The sequence below is a fragment of the Panthera uncia genome (assembly GCF_023721935.1).
Source record: "Panthera uncia isolate 11264 chromosome B2 unlocalized genomic scaffold, Puncia_PCG_1.0 HiC_scaffold_24, whole genome shotgun sequence".
Lineage (NCBI taxonomy): Eukaryota > Metazoa > Chordata > Mammalia > Carnivora > Felidae > Panthera > Panthera uncia.
This window is the reverse complement of record NW_026057580.1, coordinates 5,454,640-5,472,445: the sequence shown is the minus strand read 5'-3', so window position 1 is coordinate 5,472,445 and position 17,806 is coordinate 5,454,640. Positions and strand designations below refer to the sequence as shown.

Sequence of the window (17,806 nt, the reverse complement as noted above, 5' to 3'; positions counted from 1 at the left end):
TCTTTTCATCTCTTATCTTCCTCCAAATCTCCAACTCAGTCCCCTCCTCCATAACCGCCCTCCCAATTCTCTTCATTTTGTCCCCCGCTCCCTCCTCCAGGTGGCCCATCTCAATACACCTTTGAGGTCCACCTTTGCAACCTCCAAGAGCTGTTGGCCCCTCCCTCCTTCTGGAGACTCCCTCCTCTGGTTTCATAACCCCTGCTTTGCCTTAGACGTCTTTGCCCCTTAGGCCCAGTTTCCTTTCCCTCTCCTTGCCTTTATTTATTTACTTATTATTTATTTATTTATTTATATTTTTAAATTTACATCCAAGGTAGTTAGCATATAGTGCAATAAGGATCTCAGGAGTAGGATCCAGGGATTCATCCCCTACGTAGACTACCCAGTGCTCATCCTAACCCCGCCTTGCCTTTAAGTTGGGGTGTTCTCGGGGCACCTGGGTGGCTCAGTCGGTTAGGCATCCGACTTCAGCTCAGGTCATGATCTCACAGTGTGTGAGTTCGGCCCAATTATCGGGCTCTGTGCTGACAGCTCAGAGCCTGGAACCTGGTTCGGATTCTGTGTGTGTGTGTGTGTGTGTGTGTGTGTCTGCCTCTCCCCTCCTCGTGCTCTCTCCGTCTCTGTCTCTCTCTCTCAAAGATAATAAACATTTTTAAACATTTCAAAAAAAAATTAAAATAAAGATATAAAAAAAAGAAAGAAAATAAATAAATTGGGGTGTTCTTTCCCTTCCTCACCCCCAAGTGCCCTGTGTGGGTAGAACCCCTGCAGGAAACAGATGGCGTGCCGTGGGCAGATTGGGTCATGTGAGGAGAGTGTGAAAAAGAGCGATTTACAAAGGTGTGTGGGGCAGGTGTTGGGAAACCCTGAGGTGCAGTGCTATACCCTGGGGCTAGCAACAGTGGGAGAATTACCTGGCTCGGGCCTGAGGAATAGAGAAGGGGGCAGGGACTGGAACCGGATCAGTGTGGAGAAGCCTGCCTGACAGGAGCTGTGACCTTCATGGGAGAAAAGCAATCTGGCCTGTGATCACCCCACGCGGAGGGAGCCAGAGGACTAAGTGCCCTGGAAGCTCTCTCTTTTCCACCCTCGGATCTGAACCCCTTGGCTGAACCCAATGCGGAGCCAGAAGGCAGGGAGTCTGAAGTGATGCAGTCCTCGAGGATCAGCGTGTGGGGGCGCAGAGCAAGATGGAGAATCTTGGGGAGTGGCGCTGGGGAGGCAGAGGAAGGCGCCCGCACCGTCATGGCAGGACCGTGCCTTGTCCCCTAGCTTCACTGACCATCTTCTCCGTGATGATGCCCATGAAGCCAGTACAGACTGCGCTCTGAGCTCCAGGCCAGGGGATCCATAGCCTTCCAGATATACTCCCAGGATCTCCCAGGAGCCCAGGAGCTGAATATCACTCGTGTGACCGCAGGAAAATGACTGTGACCTTTCCAGCCTCTGAATCCCACCCGGCCATAGCTCTCCTCCCAGATCCACTCACGAAGTTTCCAAGAGACACAGATGCCCACATATTTCCCAGGTAAAAAATAGTTTTTTTTTTTCCGCTTATAAAAATGACACATGCTTTTTAGTAAAAATAATGGTATAAAGGGGATTAAAAGCTATGTGATGAAATCTTTTTAGCACATCCAGACATCATACATATATATCCATCCATACATATATGTATAATATTTTTATACATACACATGTATTACTATATATGCTTTTACGGAACAGAGGTTAATTTTTTGTAACTTGTTCCGCCCACCCCCCCTTAACAACATACTAATGAAAAGTTTCCAGAGCTCCTGGGTGGCTCAGTAGGTTAAACATCCAACTCTTAGTTTTGGCTTAGGTCACGATCTCACAGTTCCTGGGTTCAAGTCCCGCATCAGGCTCTGCACTGACAGTGAGGAGCCTACTTGGGATTCTCTCTCTCTCTCTCTCTCTCTCTCTCCCTCTCCCTCTACCCCTCCTGCGCTCTCTCTCTCTTGCTCAAAGTAAGTAAACTTAAAAAAAAAAAAAAAAGGAACTATAGGGGCACCTGGGTGGCTTAGTTGTTTGGGTGTCCAACTTCAGCTCAGGTCATGATCTCACATTCTGTGAGTTCAAGCCCTGCATTGGGCTCTGTGCTGACAGCTTATACAGGCTCAGAGCCTGGAGCTTGGTTCAGATCTTGGTCTTGTCCTCTCTCTGCCCCTCCCCCACTCATACTCTGTCTCTGGCTCTCAAAAATGAATAAATGTTTAAAAAAAACTAGGGGCGCCTGGGTGGCTCAGTCGGTTGAGCACCAACTTCGGCTCAGGTCACGATCTCGCGGTCCGTGAGTTCGAGCCCCGCATCGGGCCCCTGTGCTGACAGCTCAGGGCCCGGGGCCTGTTTCAGATTCTGTGTCTCCCTCTCTCTGACCCTCCCCCATTCATGCTCTGTCTCTCTCTGTCTCAAAAATAAATAAATGTTAAAAAAAAAAATTAAAAAAAAAAAAAACTATAGAGGGACACCTGAGTGGCTCAGTCGGTTAAGCATCCGACTTTGGCTCAGGTCACGATCTCACAGTTTGTGGGTTCAAGGCCCACATCTGGCTCTGAGCTGACAGCTGAGAGCCTGGAGCCTGCTTTGGACGCTGTGTCTCCCTCTCTCTCTCCCCTCTCCCACTCACACTCTGTCTCTCTCCCTCAAAAATAAATAAACATTAAAAAAAATTAAAAAAAAACCTATAGATAAATATAATCATTTTGATATAGCCATAATATGGATATACATTATTAATTTGTGTAATTTCCAATTTTCTACCATTATATATGAAATATTGTTACCGGATAAGGCTTTGGGCAGAGATTAATGGTTGCCTAGGCCACGATCCATTATTCTTTCTTTCTTGGTAACAGAACCCCTGATTTTTAGCTTGTCACATGACCTTCCTTAATATAGATCTATCTTTAATTTTAATTAAAAATTTATTATTATTATTATTTTAAGTAAGCTCTATGCCCAACATGGGGCTTGAACTCATCACCCTAAGATTGAGAGTTGCATGCCCCACCGACTGAGCCACCCAGGAGGTGCCCCTCTTTTTTTTTTTAAACCAACTTTATTGAAGGATCGTTTACATACACTAAGTAGTACCCATTTTAAGTGCATGATTGGATGTATTTTCACAAACATGCACACCCCATGTAACCACTATCTCAATCAAGGTATAGAACACTTCCACTACCCCTAAAGGTTTGCCTGGTCCTTTGCAGTCAATCTGTCCATCCCACCCCCACCAGCCCCAGGCAACCACTGATCCACTTTCCATCACTATAGATTAGTCTTGCCTGTTCTAGAATTGCATTTAAATGGTGTCAAACAGCATGGGCTCATTTGTGAGGATGACCATTTATTGGGCGACAGACACTTTACAAATGTATAATCATTTCTCTTTCAGAAGTGAGAAAACCAAGCTCAGGAACGAAATAAAATTTACCAAGGTCACAGGGCTAGTAAATGGCAGAGAGTAGAATTCTGGTTAAGTTTCTCTGTCTGCAAGTTTAGGGCCTTTCCTTATACACCACACCGCCACTGTCGTTGGTTTTGCAAACGTCTTAAAAGATTAATATGTTAGGGGCAAATGGAAAGTCAAAGTTTACAGTCACGAAAAAGCGGGGCGCGCCTGAGTGGCTCAGTTGGTTTAAGTGTCTGACTTCTGCTCAGGTCATGATCTCACAGTTCGTGAGTTCAAACCCTGAATCAGGCCCACTCTGTGCTGTCAGCACAGAGCCGCCTTCAGATCCTCCCTCCCCCTCTTTCTCTGCCCCTCCCCCGCTCTTGTACACGCGAGCACACACACACACACACACACACACACTCTCTCTCTCTCTCTCCCTCTCTTTCAAAATAAATAAACATTAAAAAAAAAATTTACAGGGGCACCTGGGTGACTCAGTCGGTTAAGCATCCGACTTTCGCTCAGGTCATGGTCTCACGGTTTGTGGGTTCAAGCCCCACATGGGGCTCTGCTCTGGAGCCTGCTTTGGATTCTATGTCTCTTCTCTCTCTGCCCCTCCGCTGCTCACACTCTGTCTCTGTCTCTCTCTCTCTCTCTCACTCAAAAATAAATAAACATTAGGGGCGCCTGGGTGGCTCAGTCGGTTAAGTGTCTGACTTAGGCTCAGGTCATGATCTCGCGGTCTGTGGGTTCGAGCCCCGCGTCAGGCTCCGTGCTGACAGCTCAGAACCTGGAGGCTGTTTCAGATTCTGTGCCTCCCTCTTTCTCTGACTCTCCCCTGTTCATGCGCGCTCTCTCTCTCTGTCTCAAGAATAAATAAATGTTAAAAATAAATAAATAAATAAATAAACATTAAAGAAAATTAAAAAAAATATTTACAATCATGAAGAAGCAAGAGTAAGGCACATGGAACACCTGGAGAACAGACAAGAGGCTACAGTAATCAAATGTTAAAATGCATTGTAACCAAGCGCCACAAATATGTTGTCTGATTGTACAGATACAAACAGCTGCTGGAGGTCTAAGAAGAGAGGGTTGGCTAAACTGTCAGGGCAGGTTCTTAGTGAGGTTATCCATCTATCACCCTCGACATTTACTTTGGACAAAATCACGAAGCCGAGCTGGGAAAATCTGACTCGTGTGGGCGGGGGCAGGGGTGGATCTCAGGTCTTCTTCCTTCCTGTCTGGTCAAACCCATGTTGGAATCATAATTTAATAAGGCAAACACAGACCTAGTCCCCAAACCCCAGAACAGTGGCAGGAGGAGGGCAGCCGGGACACTTCAAGGAGTTTAAGGACAAGTGAAAAGAAGAGACAATTCTCCAGCTTCTACAGGGTCATGTTTCAGAAGTTTGTTTGTATATCCTTTGTTTGGGATTCAACACATCTTCCCAGAGAAACCGCATTACAAATGGATGTTGGGCACTCAGATCCTCCCTCAAATGCTGAGTTAACACACGAGGTGGCTGAAATACTATACAACCGCTATGAAAACAGTGCAGGGGCAATTCTAGAACTCAGACAAAACAGTGGCTTGTGGACTCGTAGACAACTTAAGCTGTCGTCTAGACCTCCGTCCTACACGGTATGGGGATCTGCTCCACCGCGTCCCTGTCCACACGCATTCTGCATTAACCGGGTCCCATCCCTCTTGCTAGATAGAAAATTCTTCCTGGTTTCAAGCTGAAGTTTGTCTTCTGCTACCTTCCCCTCTTTGGTCCTAGCTCCATTCTTAGACTCCATACGAACCCGATCGCTTTCTCATGTGACCAGTCTTCAAAGAGTTTATGAATGTTCATTTTTCTATTTTTTCACCTTTCCTGTGTGTTTGACGTTTTTCATAACAAAAAGTTGTAGGAGATTTTGGGAAAAATTTCAAGTGAGTAAGTATTTTCTCTGTGAAATTGGCAAGGACAGAATATAGTCATTGGGAAAAATTATTGGCCTTCTTGACAAAAACGTGACCACGACGTACCCAGCTCGTCAGACATTTATCAGGGGCAAGAGCGTGAGAGAAGAGCCAGCCAACTGCAACACTTACATGACTGGTAGGAGCCTAAGACATAAACCCTTTCTCTAGGTTGTTGTAAGGAGTATTTGAGACCATGTCAAAGAAAGCACAGGCTGGGCCAGACGTACAGAAGGTGTTACTGAATACCATCAATTCTCATTATTCATGGTAGCTGTGTTCTAGAAAGTGGCTGTGAACCCTGGACCACCTTGCTTCTAGGGGAATACGGGTTCCTACAAGCCTCTGATTACAAACATTCCATGTGTTTTCCTGCTTAAAGACATCTATTTTTTTTAATGTTTATATATTAATTTTGAGAGAGAGAGAGAGAGAGAGAGAGCAGGGGAGGGACAGAGAGAGAATCCCAAGCACTCTCCTTGCTCAGCATGGAGTTCCATGCAGGGCTTGATCCCACAAACTGTAAGGTCATGACCTGAGCTGAAACCAGGAGTCAGATGCTTAACGGACTGAGCCACCCAGGTGCCCCAAGACATCTCCTCCCCCACCCCCCAAGACATCTTATTTATTTTTTTAAATTTTTTTAAATGTTTATTTATTTTTGAGACAGAGAGACAGAGCATGAATGGGGGAGGGTCAGAGAGAGGGAGACACAGAATCTGAAACAGGCTCCAGGCTCTGAGCTGTCAGCACAGAGCCCGACGTGGGGCTCGAACTTACGGACCACGAGATCATGACCTGAGCCGAAGTCGGACGTTTAACTGACTGAGCCACCCAGACGCCCCCCAAGACATCTTATTTAATGTATATATTAACTCATTCACATTGAGCTCATGGCCAATAGTCCTGTAACTCACACCTGAGGGAAGCTTATCCAACACATGTGTTTTCTCCATGAGGCATGGTCACTTAGGGACACTAGACAGCACCTCATCACCACATTTGGGGCAGTTTTAAACAACAATGTCACCAACAAAAAGCACAAAAATGGCAACACCTAAGCGGCTTGGTTGGTTGATCATCGACTTCGGCTCAGGTCATGGTCCCATGGTTTGTGAGTTCGAGTCCCACATCAGGCTCTGTGCTATTTGTGCAGAGCCTGCTTCAGATCCTCTGTCCCTCTCTCTCTGCCTCTCCTCTGCTCATGTTCTCTCAATCAAAAATAAATAAATATTTTTTTTGAAAAGCACAAAAATGTGAAAAACACAGCAGTAAATATATCACAAATACTGATTCATTTTGTTTTGTTTTGCATTTGAACTTTCTTTCATATATTTTGTTTCTTTGGAGAAACATGAGGTAGGCCAGGGAAATGATATCCCCCCCCTTTTTGTTTTGTTTCTTTTCTTTTTCTTTTTCTTTCTTTTTTAAAAAATTTTTTAAACGTTTATTTATTTTTGAGACAGAGAGAGACAGAGCATGAACGGGGGAGGGTCAGAGAGAGGGAGACACAGAATCTGAAACAGGCTCTAGGCTCTGAGCTGTCAGCACAGAGCCCGACGCGGGGCTCGAACTCACGGACCGCGAGAGCGTGACCTGTGCCGAAGTCGGATGCCTAACCGACGGAGCCACCCAGGCGCCCCTTCTTTTTCTTTTTAAGTAATTTCTACACCCAACCTGGGGCTCGAACTCGATCCTGAGATCAAGAGTCACATGCTCCCCTGATTGAGCCAGCCTGGCGCCCCAAGGACAATGGTCGTCTCCGCACTTTATAAATGTTTAGAGTGACAAGGCTCGAGTGTCAGAGATAAGACTAGTGCCAGGATTTTACCCTTCTATCCCAGGACTTGTCCACCACAAGTGTATTTTGGTTTCGGTTACCACAAAGTGTCATTATTCAAGCCTACTCAACTGAATTTTGAAATCTTTATATTTCCAGTCATCTAGAGACTCAGTGAAGGAAGTCGTTTGTTTCTGCAATGATTTATTTATAGCAGCATGGACTCACGGGTATTTATTTTGTGGGTTACAAAATCCAATACGATTGTTACTTATTTTGTGGCTCAAGCCTTGACCCCGCCTTGGCCATTGAGAGTGCTTTCAGGTTGGTTCTCGTGTCCTTTCCAGGAACTCAGGTGCTCTAGGCTCATCTGGTGCTTTCCCTTCCCAGCCCTGGAATCAACCACTTCTCCAAGGAACCTTGGTTTCTTTCCCTGAAGAAAGGCCTTGAAAAAATAAATCTGGGCGCCTGGCTGGCTCAGGCGGTTGAGTGCCCAGCTTTCGATTTTGGCTCGGGTCATGACCCCTAGGGTCGTGGGATTGAGCCCTGAGTGGAGTTCCATATTCAGCATGAAGCCTGATAGATATTCTCTCTCTCTCTCTCTCTCTCTCTTTCTCTCTCTCCTCCACTCGTTTCCCCTGCTCATGCTCTCGCTCTCTCAAATAAAAAACAAAATCTTTATGGGGTATCCGGGTGGTGCTGTTGGTTAAGTGTCCGACTCCTGATTTTGTCTCAGGTCATGATCTCAAGGTTTGTGAGATCGAGCCCTGCATCTTGTTCTTCTACTGACAGTGTGGAGCCTACTTGGGATTCTCTCTCTCCCTCTCTCTCTGCCTCTCCCTTACTTTCTCTCTCTCTCCCTCAAAATAAATAAGTAAACTTAAAAAAATCTTTAAAAGCAAAATCTGGGCCCTAGATGTGCTCAATTGCTACTGGGCTGTTACTGCTTCTACACCTTCTCAGGGGTCAGAGCTAGGAAATACATGCATACATACTCATCCATGCATGAGCACAGATCTGTGTTTACTTCTGTATCTATCCGTGATACCGATTAAGGAGCACTTTTTTTTTTTTAATGCTTATTTATTTATTTAAAAAAAAATTTTTTTTAACATTTATTTTATTTTTGAGACAGAGAGAGACAGAGCATGAATGGGGGAGGGTCAGAGAGAGGGAGACACAGAATCTGAAACAGGCTCCAGGCTCTGGGCTGTCAGCACAGAGCGCGACGCGGGGCTTGAACTCACGGACTGCGAGATCATGATCTGAGCCGAAGTCGGCCGCTTAACCGACTGAGCCACCCAGGCGCCCCAATGCTTATTTATTTTTGAGAGAGAGTGAGACAGAGTACAAGCAGGAGAGGGGCAGAGAGAGAGGGAGACACAGAATCCGAAGCAGGCTCCAGGCTCTGAGCTGTCAGCACGGAGCCCAAGGCGGGGCTCGAACTTAAGAACCGCAAGATCATGACCTGAGCGAAGTCGGACGCTTAACCGACTGAGTCATGCAGGTGCCACTTAAGGAGATTTTCATGAAGGTCGTTCCTGTCTTTACAGTGTAGTATATAGTAGGTTTACAATAAATATTTTCTGATTTGAATTGCATTAATTAGATAATTAGAGAACAATGTGATGCAGAAAAGTGTTTGAAGATTGAAAGAAAGCAAGACAAAGGAATTTTTGTCGACGGTGACATTGAGGGGGCCCCGGCTTGAGGGTGCCTGGCTGGCTCAGTCTATAGAGCATGTGACTCTGTCAGGGTCATGAGTTCAAGCCCCACATTGGGTGTCGAGCTCACTTTAAAAAAAGTCTGAAGGGGCCCAGTCTTGGATTCAGAGATCTGAGTTCTAGGACCAGCGCTTGCCATGTATAGCCCCAGGACCTTGAGTCAGTTACCTAACCTCTATGAGTCTAAGTTTCCCCATCAATTAGAAGGGGCAGCAAGTGGGCTAAATGATCTTTAAGATTTTTTTTCAGCTTGGGAACACAAAACATCACATTGCTCATTTGCTTAAAACCTCTCGTAAGGACAGGAAGTTTCTCTCTTTCTCGCTCCCTCTTTTTAATACAATCCTTCATAATGAGTGTCATTTACAATATGGCCTGGGGTGTGTGTATAAGCACATGTACACATATGAACACATACCCATGCATATAGACATACACACACGTATGTGTATTAGAGATTGGTCTGAGATAACGTACTAGAAATGTTAGCGTGCCTTCAATAAGATAGATGTTAACTTCTCTTTCACATAACTTGACTTCTCTTTCATAATCCGGGGGTATGCTTTTCAGGGCACTGACACACTGAACACATACATAGCTTCTAATTCTGGGCCTAAAGTGACTGCTCCAGTTCCTGCCATCATGTCTGTATCCCAGCCAGCAGGAAAAGGGAAAGGCAAAGAAGTCCATTCTTTCTTAGGAGCATGACTCAGAGGTGGCACTCCCTACCATGCTCACACTGCACTGGCCAGAACTTACTAATATGGACCCACCCGACTGCAAAAGAGGCTGAAAAATGTAAATTTTTCAAAATGGTTATTTAATTTTGAGAGAGAGAGAGAGAGAGAGAGCAAGAGCGGAGGAGGTGCAGACACAGAGGGAGACAGAGGATCCAAAGTAGGCTCTGCGCTGACAGCAGAGCCCCACGTGGGGCTCGAACTCACAAACCGCGAGATCGTGACCCGAGCCAAAGTTGGACGCTCAACCAGGTGCCCCAAGGCTGGAAAACGTGGCTTTTAGCTCGGCAGCCATGTGCCAGCACTTGGGGATCCGATATGAAAACAAAGACGAGAATGGGTTGATGGAAAACTTGTGGCATCTGGGTCAATGTATATAAATGAGATAACAGTTTCACAAAACGGTACTTACTCTTTTTAAACAATTTTTTTAGATGTCCCCTTTATTTATTTTTCTAAGTAATCTCCACCCCCAACGTGCGGCTCGAACTCACGACCCCCAAGACCAAGAGTTGCGTGCTCTACTGACTGAGTCAGCCAGGCACCCCTAAAAGGCTGCTTACTCTTCACGCAAAGAGTATTGTGTCTGTTTATTCTCGTCTATTCCACTCAATTTTCTTTTCATTTTTAAAAGTACTGGTCTTGACCTACCTACCTGATTTCACATACTCAGATGGGTTACAACCCTCAGCGTGAGCAACACTTTCCCAGAGCACAGTGCAAATGCCTTGGCACAGTGCGGTGGTCTCTTCAAGACACGGCTGCCGCTCGCTCTGCCACCTCCCTTCTGGCTGTTGCCACGAGCACTGTGGCAGCCCCGCGGAGCTCCCACACCCTCAGACACATCATCATGTTCCCCACCTCCTTGTCTTTGCACTTGGCTGTTCCCTCCATCTGGGATGCCTTCTGCCCTTCCCTCAATCTTCGCCTACGCCAACCCCCCCCCCCCCCCCAGACTATCAGCCTGGCAAACCGTCTTCATTGTTAAAAGCCCAACTCGTATGTCTCCTCTTCTAAGAAGCCTTTTCTTACCTGTAAGTCCCCTGCAGGGCTGGTACCTCCTTTGGTGGTATCTCTGCTTCCCCCCTGCATAGAAGCCACTTCTTGCCCAGCTTCACAATTAATGTTGTGAATGTCAGCTGTCAGCTTCCCCTCCTGCCTGTGAGCCCCTCAAGGGCAGGAGGGCAGGTCTCATTCATTCTTCTACAACCAGTACCCTTCTCAAGGACCAGCACAAAGTCCAGGTCCAATGCACATTTGCCAAACTGACCAGAAGATCTTCCGATCTCTTTTGGAGGAAGGGAAGCCTGACCTGATCCCCTTAGGCTGAGTTACTTGTGTCTTTGCTTTGCGCTCGGAACGCCTTCATGGAGCCTCACATGCTGCCTGGATCTGATCAGTTGCAGACACTCTGGAGCCAGGTTGCCTGGGCTCAAATCCCAGAAGTGTACTCTATGCGTTAATCCAGAAGACAGACTTAACCTTCCCGGGCCTTGGTTTTCTCATCTGTGAGATGGGGAGGACAACGTGATTTATTTCATAGCATTGCTGTGAGAATCAAACGGGTTCGTTCATTTGGAGCACTGCCTAGGAGACACTCACCTAGCCTTAGTTATGTGGTCTATCCGTGCATTTCTCTCCGCTGGACGTTCGGCACCTGGAGGGAAGCCCTCTATCTCCCTTGGTGCTTTCTGTACAGGCTTGCTTAGAGTCGCACTCCTTAAATGCGGACTTTAATTGGCAAATCACCTGGAAGTTCAGACCAGTGTCGTTTCCAGGTCTGGTTAGCCTGTGGGAATTGTGATAAAGGGCAGGTTAATGAATATCTTGCCAAGTATGACCTACTCAGGGAAAGGTGGCCAGAGGAAACCAAGCCTGCAACATCTACTCACATTTTTTTTTAGCCATTCAACAAGCGTGGCAGACAAAGGAAAACTTGTGGACTTGTTTATTAAGATTGCCAACAATTTTTTAATGTTTACTTATTTTTGAGAGACAGAGTGTGAGCAGGAAAGGGACAGAGACAGAGGGAGACACAGAATCCAAAGCAGGCTCCAGGCTCTGAGCCGTCAGCACAGAGCCCGACGTGGGGCTCGAACCCACGAACCGTGAAATCATGATCTGAGCCCAAGTCGGATGCTTAACCAACTGAGCCACCCAGACGCCCCTAGACTGCAACAATTCTTTGACCAAGTCTGAACTACCCTGAGGGAGTGAGGGGAAATGTTTTGTTACAAGCGTGGAGTTGGCTGGGAAACAGTGGGCAGAGGTAGACAGGTGCTTGTCTGTGTAACAGAGGGGTCTCCCGAGGGGCAGAGCTGGGCCTCCCAAGGATCAGGATCAGCTGCAGGAAACTGGAGACCCCCACGGGTATTTGAGGCAGGAAGGGATTGAATATAAGGAATCGGTTCCTTCACAATCTTTGGAAGGGTGCAAGAGGTTTCGGGCTGGGCCTCTGGGATGACTCCTGGAATAACAGTGCCGAACCGCCCCCCTGGGAGAGCGGTTGCCGTTGCCCCCTCGTTAAAGTGGGAAACAGGGCCACCCTTGGCACTGTTGATTTTCAGGAAACACCACAGCTGTAACCCAGGGATCAGGAAGTTACAGCAGATACCAAGGCTACTGACCAAACCCTGGAAGGTGGCTGCAGAGAGAGAGGGTTTCCACACATTACCCCATTGCCAGTGGCAAATTAATGGCGGCAGGAGCATGGCCTCTGCCTCACTTCTGGTATATTTGAGTACAGTTGACACGGCACATTTAGTTTCAAGTGTACAACATAGTGATTCGACAAGTTGATACATTATGCTGCGCTCATCACAACATAGCTGCCGTCTGCCATCATAGATCGCTATTACAATATCGTTGGTTCTAGTCCATGGGCTTTTTGTTCACGTGACTTATCCATTCCATAACTGGAAGCCTGTATCTCCCACTCGCCTTCACCCATTTTGCCTGACCCCCACACCCTCTGTCACACTCCTACCTTCTCAAGTTCACACTCCGTGGCCAGTCTCCAGGACTGTAGCTGCAAGGGAGTCTGGAACGTTGGGTGTTAGGTTTCCACTCTGAGACACAGGGAGGCACGCCAGAGCAGTTGAAAGGAACACAGGACCAGTTGAGCCACCATATCCTCCAGGCTGTCACCCGCTGTGCTCTAGTCACTGGCTTTTTGACTGGTCTTTGCACACACTAAATTTGCTCCCCCTGCTTAGAACTTTGCATTTGCTGTTCCCTCTGCTTGGAACGCCCTTCCCACTGATTGTCCAAGTCCTGTTAAGCATCACTTCTCCATAGAGACATTCCTTACTCGGAGGCCCCCTAGATGCCCCCCTCCACTGGGTCTTGGACCTGTTCCTGAAACATTCAATCATAAGAGGCTGCAATGCTAGGACTGGCTAAGTCTCACTATCTGGGATGAAGCTCTATCATGTCACCTCATTTCATTTTCTTAGCACCCATCACTGGCTGAAATCGTTATCGTTATTTTTTTATTTTTAAAGATTTTATTTGTAAATAATCTCTACACACAACGTAGGGCTTGAACTCAGAACCCTGAGATCAAGAATCGCATGTTCTTCTGACTGAGCTGGCCGGGTGCCCCTGAAATTATTGTAGGTACTTGCATGTTCACTTGCTTATCCCTTGTCTTCCCTCCTTAGAATATAAGTTTCATGAGGAGAGGAACTTTATCTGTTTTCTTCTCCCCGAAGCTCCAACATCTCGAACAGAGCCTGATGTGTAGCATAGCATGTGCTTAACAAACATTTGTTGAACGAACCACTGAGAAACAGAGATAACATAGCACTTTGCACTTACCTCCATTACCCGATTTATCATATAATGTTGTAATAACTTCCTCACATGTCCCTCTTCTTTTTGTTTTTAATTTTTTTTAATGTTTATTTATTTTTGAGACAGAGAGAGACAGAGCATGAACAGGGGAGGGGCAGAGAGAGAGGGAGACACAGAATCGGAAACAGGCTCCAGGCTCTGAACTGTCAGCACAGAGCCCGATGCAGGGCTCGAACTCACGGACCATGAGATCATGACCTGAGCCGAAGTCGGACGCTCAACCGACCGAGCCACCCAGGCGCCCCTGTTTTTAATTTTTTAATGTTTATTTATTTTTGAGAGAGAGAGAGAGAGAGAGCGTGAGCAGGGGAAGGGCAGAGAGAGAGGGAGACACAGAATCCGAAGCAGGTTCCAGGCTCCTAGCTGTCGGCACAGAGCCCGACACGGGGCTCAAACTCACAGACCTCGAGATCATGACCTGAGCTGAAGTCGGACGCTCAACCAACTGAGCCACCCAGGCGCCCCATCTTTTTTGTTGTAGTTGTTAATGTTTATTTATTTTTAAGAGAGAGAGACAGAGTGTGAGCAGGGGAGGGGCAGAGAAAGAGAGAGAGAGACAGAGACACAGAGTCCGAAGCAGGCTCCAGGCTCCGAGCTGTCAGCACAGAGCCCAACGTGGGGCTCAGAATCATGGACTGTGAGATCACGACGTGGGTCCAAGTCGGACACTTAACTGACTGAGTCACCCAGGTGCCCCAACATGTCTCTCCTTGATTCACAGCCAGGACTGCGTCTCATTTTTCGTTTTTGCCTCACTTCTCACACAATGCCCCAGCATATAGTTGGCAAACCATGCATTTTGGTGACTGAATAAATGAAATGAAAGAAAGAAAGAAAGAAAGAAAGAACCCAGCAATTGCACTACTAGGCATTTATCCAAGGGATACGGGTGTGCTGTTTTGAAGGGACACATGCACCCCCATGTTTATAGCAGCACTATCAACAGTAGCCAAAGTATGGAGAGGGCCCAAATGTCCATCGATGGATGAATGGATAAAGAAAATGTGGTATATACATACAATGGAGTATTACTCGGCGATCAAAAAGAATGAAATCTTGCCATTCGCAACTACGTGGATGGAACTGGAGGGTATTATGCTAAGTGAAATTAGTCAGAGAAAGACAAAAATCATATGATTTCACTCATATGAGGACTTTAAGAGACAAAACAGATGAACATAAGGGAAAGGAAACAAAAATAATATTAAAACAGGGAGGGGGACAAAGCATAAGAGACTCATAAATACGGAGAACAAACTGAGGGTTGCTGGAGGGGTGGTGGGAGGGGAATGGGCTAAATGGATAAGAGGCATTAAGGAATCTACTGAAATCGTTGCACTAGATGTTAACTAATTTGGATGTAAATTTTAAAAAGTAAAAAAATAAGGAAGGAAGAAAGAAAGAAAGAAAGAAAGAAAGAAAAAAGAAAGAAAAGAAAGAGAGTGTTTAGGAAGCATAGGTGTGTTCCAGGATGGCCAAAGGTAGGGAAGGAGGGTGGTTAGTTATTTATTTTTTATGGTAGGCCCCATACCCAATATGTGGCTTGAGCACAGGAACCTGAGATTAAGAGTTGCATGCTCTGGGGCACCTGGGAGCCTTGGGCAAGCGTCCAACTTCGGCTCAGGTAATGATCTCACAATTCGTGAGTTTGAGCCCCGCATCGGGTTTTCTACTCTCAGCACAGAGCCTGCTTCGGCTCCTCTGTCCCCCTCTCTGTCTGCCCCTCCCCTGCTCATGCGCTCTCTCTCAAAAATAAAGAAACATTAAAAAGAAAAGAAGAGTTGCATGGTCTACCGACTGAGCCAGCCAGGCGCCCCAAGAGGGTGGTGACTGTACAAGGGTGACACAATGCTAGATAAAATCGCCTCAGTTCGTCCAGAAAACGCAAGCTATCCCTGGGTCAGAGGGTAGAGCAGGTGGGGTTGGGCTGAGTTCAGGGTGGCTGGCGGGAGCTCAGCCTGGGCAGAGGAAGAGGCAAAGAGCTAGGGAAGCTTTGGAGCTGCAAAGGTCACTTTCAGAATTGAGAGGCTTTCTAGTTGCTTGGGCACTTTTTATAATTGCTTTCTCCCAATCCCTCTGAAAAGGATCATCTGTTCCCCTAAAACTCTGAGAAGCAGGACTGCTCAAGTTTCATTCTCTGCATCATTCATAGACTATGTCTTGTCAGTGTCACGCTGTTGGGGCAAGAGAAAAACCAAGTATCCTATTTTTATTTTATTTTAAGGTTGTGTTTATTTGTTTAAAGATTTTGTTTTATTGGGGCGCCTGGGTGGCTCAGTCGGTTAAGTGGCCGACTTCGGCTCAGGTCACGATCTCGCGGTCCGTGAGTTCAAGCCCCGCATCGGGCTCTGTGCTGACAGCTCAGAGCCTGGAGCCTGTTTCAGATTCTGTGTCTCCCTCTCTCTCTGCCCCTCCCCTGTTCATGCTCTGTCTCTCTCTGTCTCAAAAATAAATAAACATTAAAAAAAAAAATGTAAAAAGAAAAAAAAGATTTTATTTATTCTTTTATTTGAGAGAGAGAGAGAGAGAGAGAGAGAGAGGCAGAGGGGCAGAGAAAGAGAGAGAATCTTAAGCAGGTTCCATGCTCAACATGGAACCCGACAAGGGGCTCGATCCCAGGACCCTGGGATCATGACCTGAGCCAAAATCAAGAGTCAGATGCTCAACCAACTGAGCCACCAAGGCATCCCTAAAGATTTTATTATGAAGTAATCCCTACACCCAATGTGGGGCTCGAACTCACAAACCTAAGGTCAAGAGTCTCATGCTCCACTGACTGAGCCAACTAGGTGCCCCCAAACATCTTTTATTTTTTTTTTAATTTTATTATTATTATTTTTTAATCTTTTAAAAAAAATTTTTTTTTAACGTTTATTTATTTTTGGGACAGAGAGAGACAGAGCATGAACGGGGGAGGGGCAGAGAGAGAGGGAGACACAGAATCTGAAGCAGGCTCCAGGCTCTGAGCCATCAGCCCAGAGCCCGACGCGAGGCTCGAACTCACGGACCGTGAGATCATGACCTGAGCCGAAGTCGGACGCCCAACCGACTGAGCCACCCAGGCGCCCCCCCAAACATCTTTTAAATAAGATGCCCTCTAGTGTTGCCCCTTTTGGGATGTATTTCTGAAGAGGAAAGGCAGTGTTGGTAGGAGTCAGAAGCAAATTTTAGAAGAGCATAAAGCCTGGGCATTTCTTTGACCTTTTTATGTCTTTAACATGTAAGTTATTTTTTTATTATTATTTATTATTATTTTTTAATGTTTATTTATTTTTGAGAGACAGAGAGAGATAGAGCATGGGTGGGGGAGGAGCAGAGAAAGGGAGACACAGAATCTGAAGCAGGCTACACGCTCCGAGCTGTCAGCACAGAGCCTGATGCAGGGCTCGAACTCACGAACCGTGAGATCATGACCTGAGCCGAAGTCGGACTCTCAAATACTGAGCCACCCAGGCGCCCCCAGGTGCCCCAATTTAAGGATTTAAACAAGTTATTTTACTAACAACTGGTGAGGGGATGGAAGAGAAGAGAAAGGAAGCTGAGGAGAGTTTCGCTGAGCCGCTCACCCACGGGAAAGGCTGTCTTGAGAGTCAGGGCCTGGCTCTCAGAGGCCTTCATTAACCTCTTGTCCGGTGGCCAAATGAATTGGAAAAAACAGCAAAGCATCAGACGATACGTAGAGACTGGCTGTCAGGAGAGACCAAAGAAAGGGAAAAAAGAGCTTTGAAGGCTGAGGACAGTAGCAATCAATGTGGGCAGTTCTAGGGGAAAGGAGGCAAACGAAATGGAAACCTAGATCCTGGGGAAAAAAGAAGTCAAACAGATGGAAACATTGACACATCTCGAAACAGATGGGGAGAAGTGGACGCAGAATGAAGTCTGTAGGACATGGCTGCTAGGGGAAACTTGGAGTTATAGGTGACAGCAATGAGGTGGGAACGGTGCTCAGAAATATTCAGTGGTTGTGTACTTAAGAGCGAACGCCTTCTGGGAGCAGCCAGCAGAGGCCGTGGGAAAAGGGGAGACCCTCTTCTCTCTGGGGAAGTTCATGTCTGCTTGCTTCCTCCTGACACCATCATCTCCCACACAGAGTAGCTTCCTTCACCCTGGGGTAGCTCTACTATCCCGGGGTGTCTGCACCTTCTCAGGCTGCCACCTTTCCTTTTCTTCCCCTCCCTTCTCAGGGCTCTCTTCCAGCTGCAGCTTAAATGTCTCCTCCTCCAGGAAGACTTCCCTGATTCTCCAGTCTCCAAGAATTAGGCCTCCTCCGACGGTCCCCCCAGTGCTTCCCTCAGCACCCATCTTATGGATCCAAAT

At 46.7% G+C, this 17,806-nt stretch overlaps 1 long non-coding RNA gene across 1 annotated transcript in view; it reads left to right on the top strand.

Moving 5' to 3' along the window:
* Positions 1–228: 228 nt before the first annotated feature.
* Positions 229–17,806, top strand: part of LOC125938294 (uncharacterized) — a 36,574-nt gene continuing 18,996 nt past the window's right edge. Inside the window, exon 1 of the long non-coding RNA XR_007462660.1 lies at positions 229–1,531. This is a non-coding gene — a long non-coding RNA (uncharacterized LOC125938294). The remainder of the gene's footprint in view (positions 1,532–17,806) is intronic.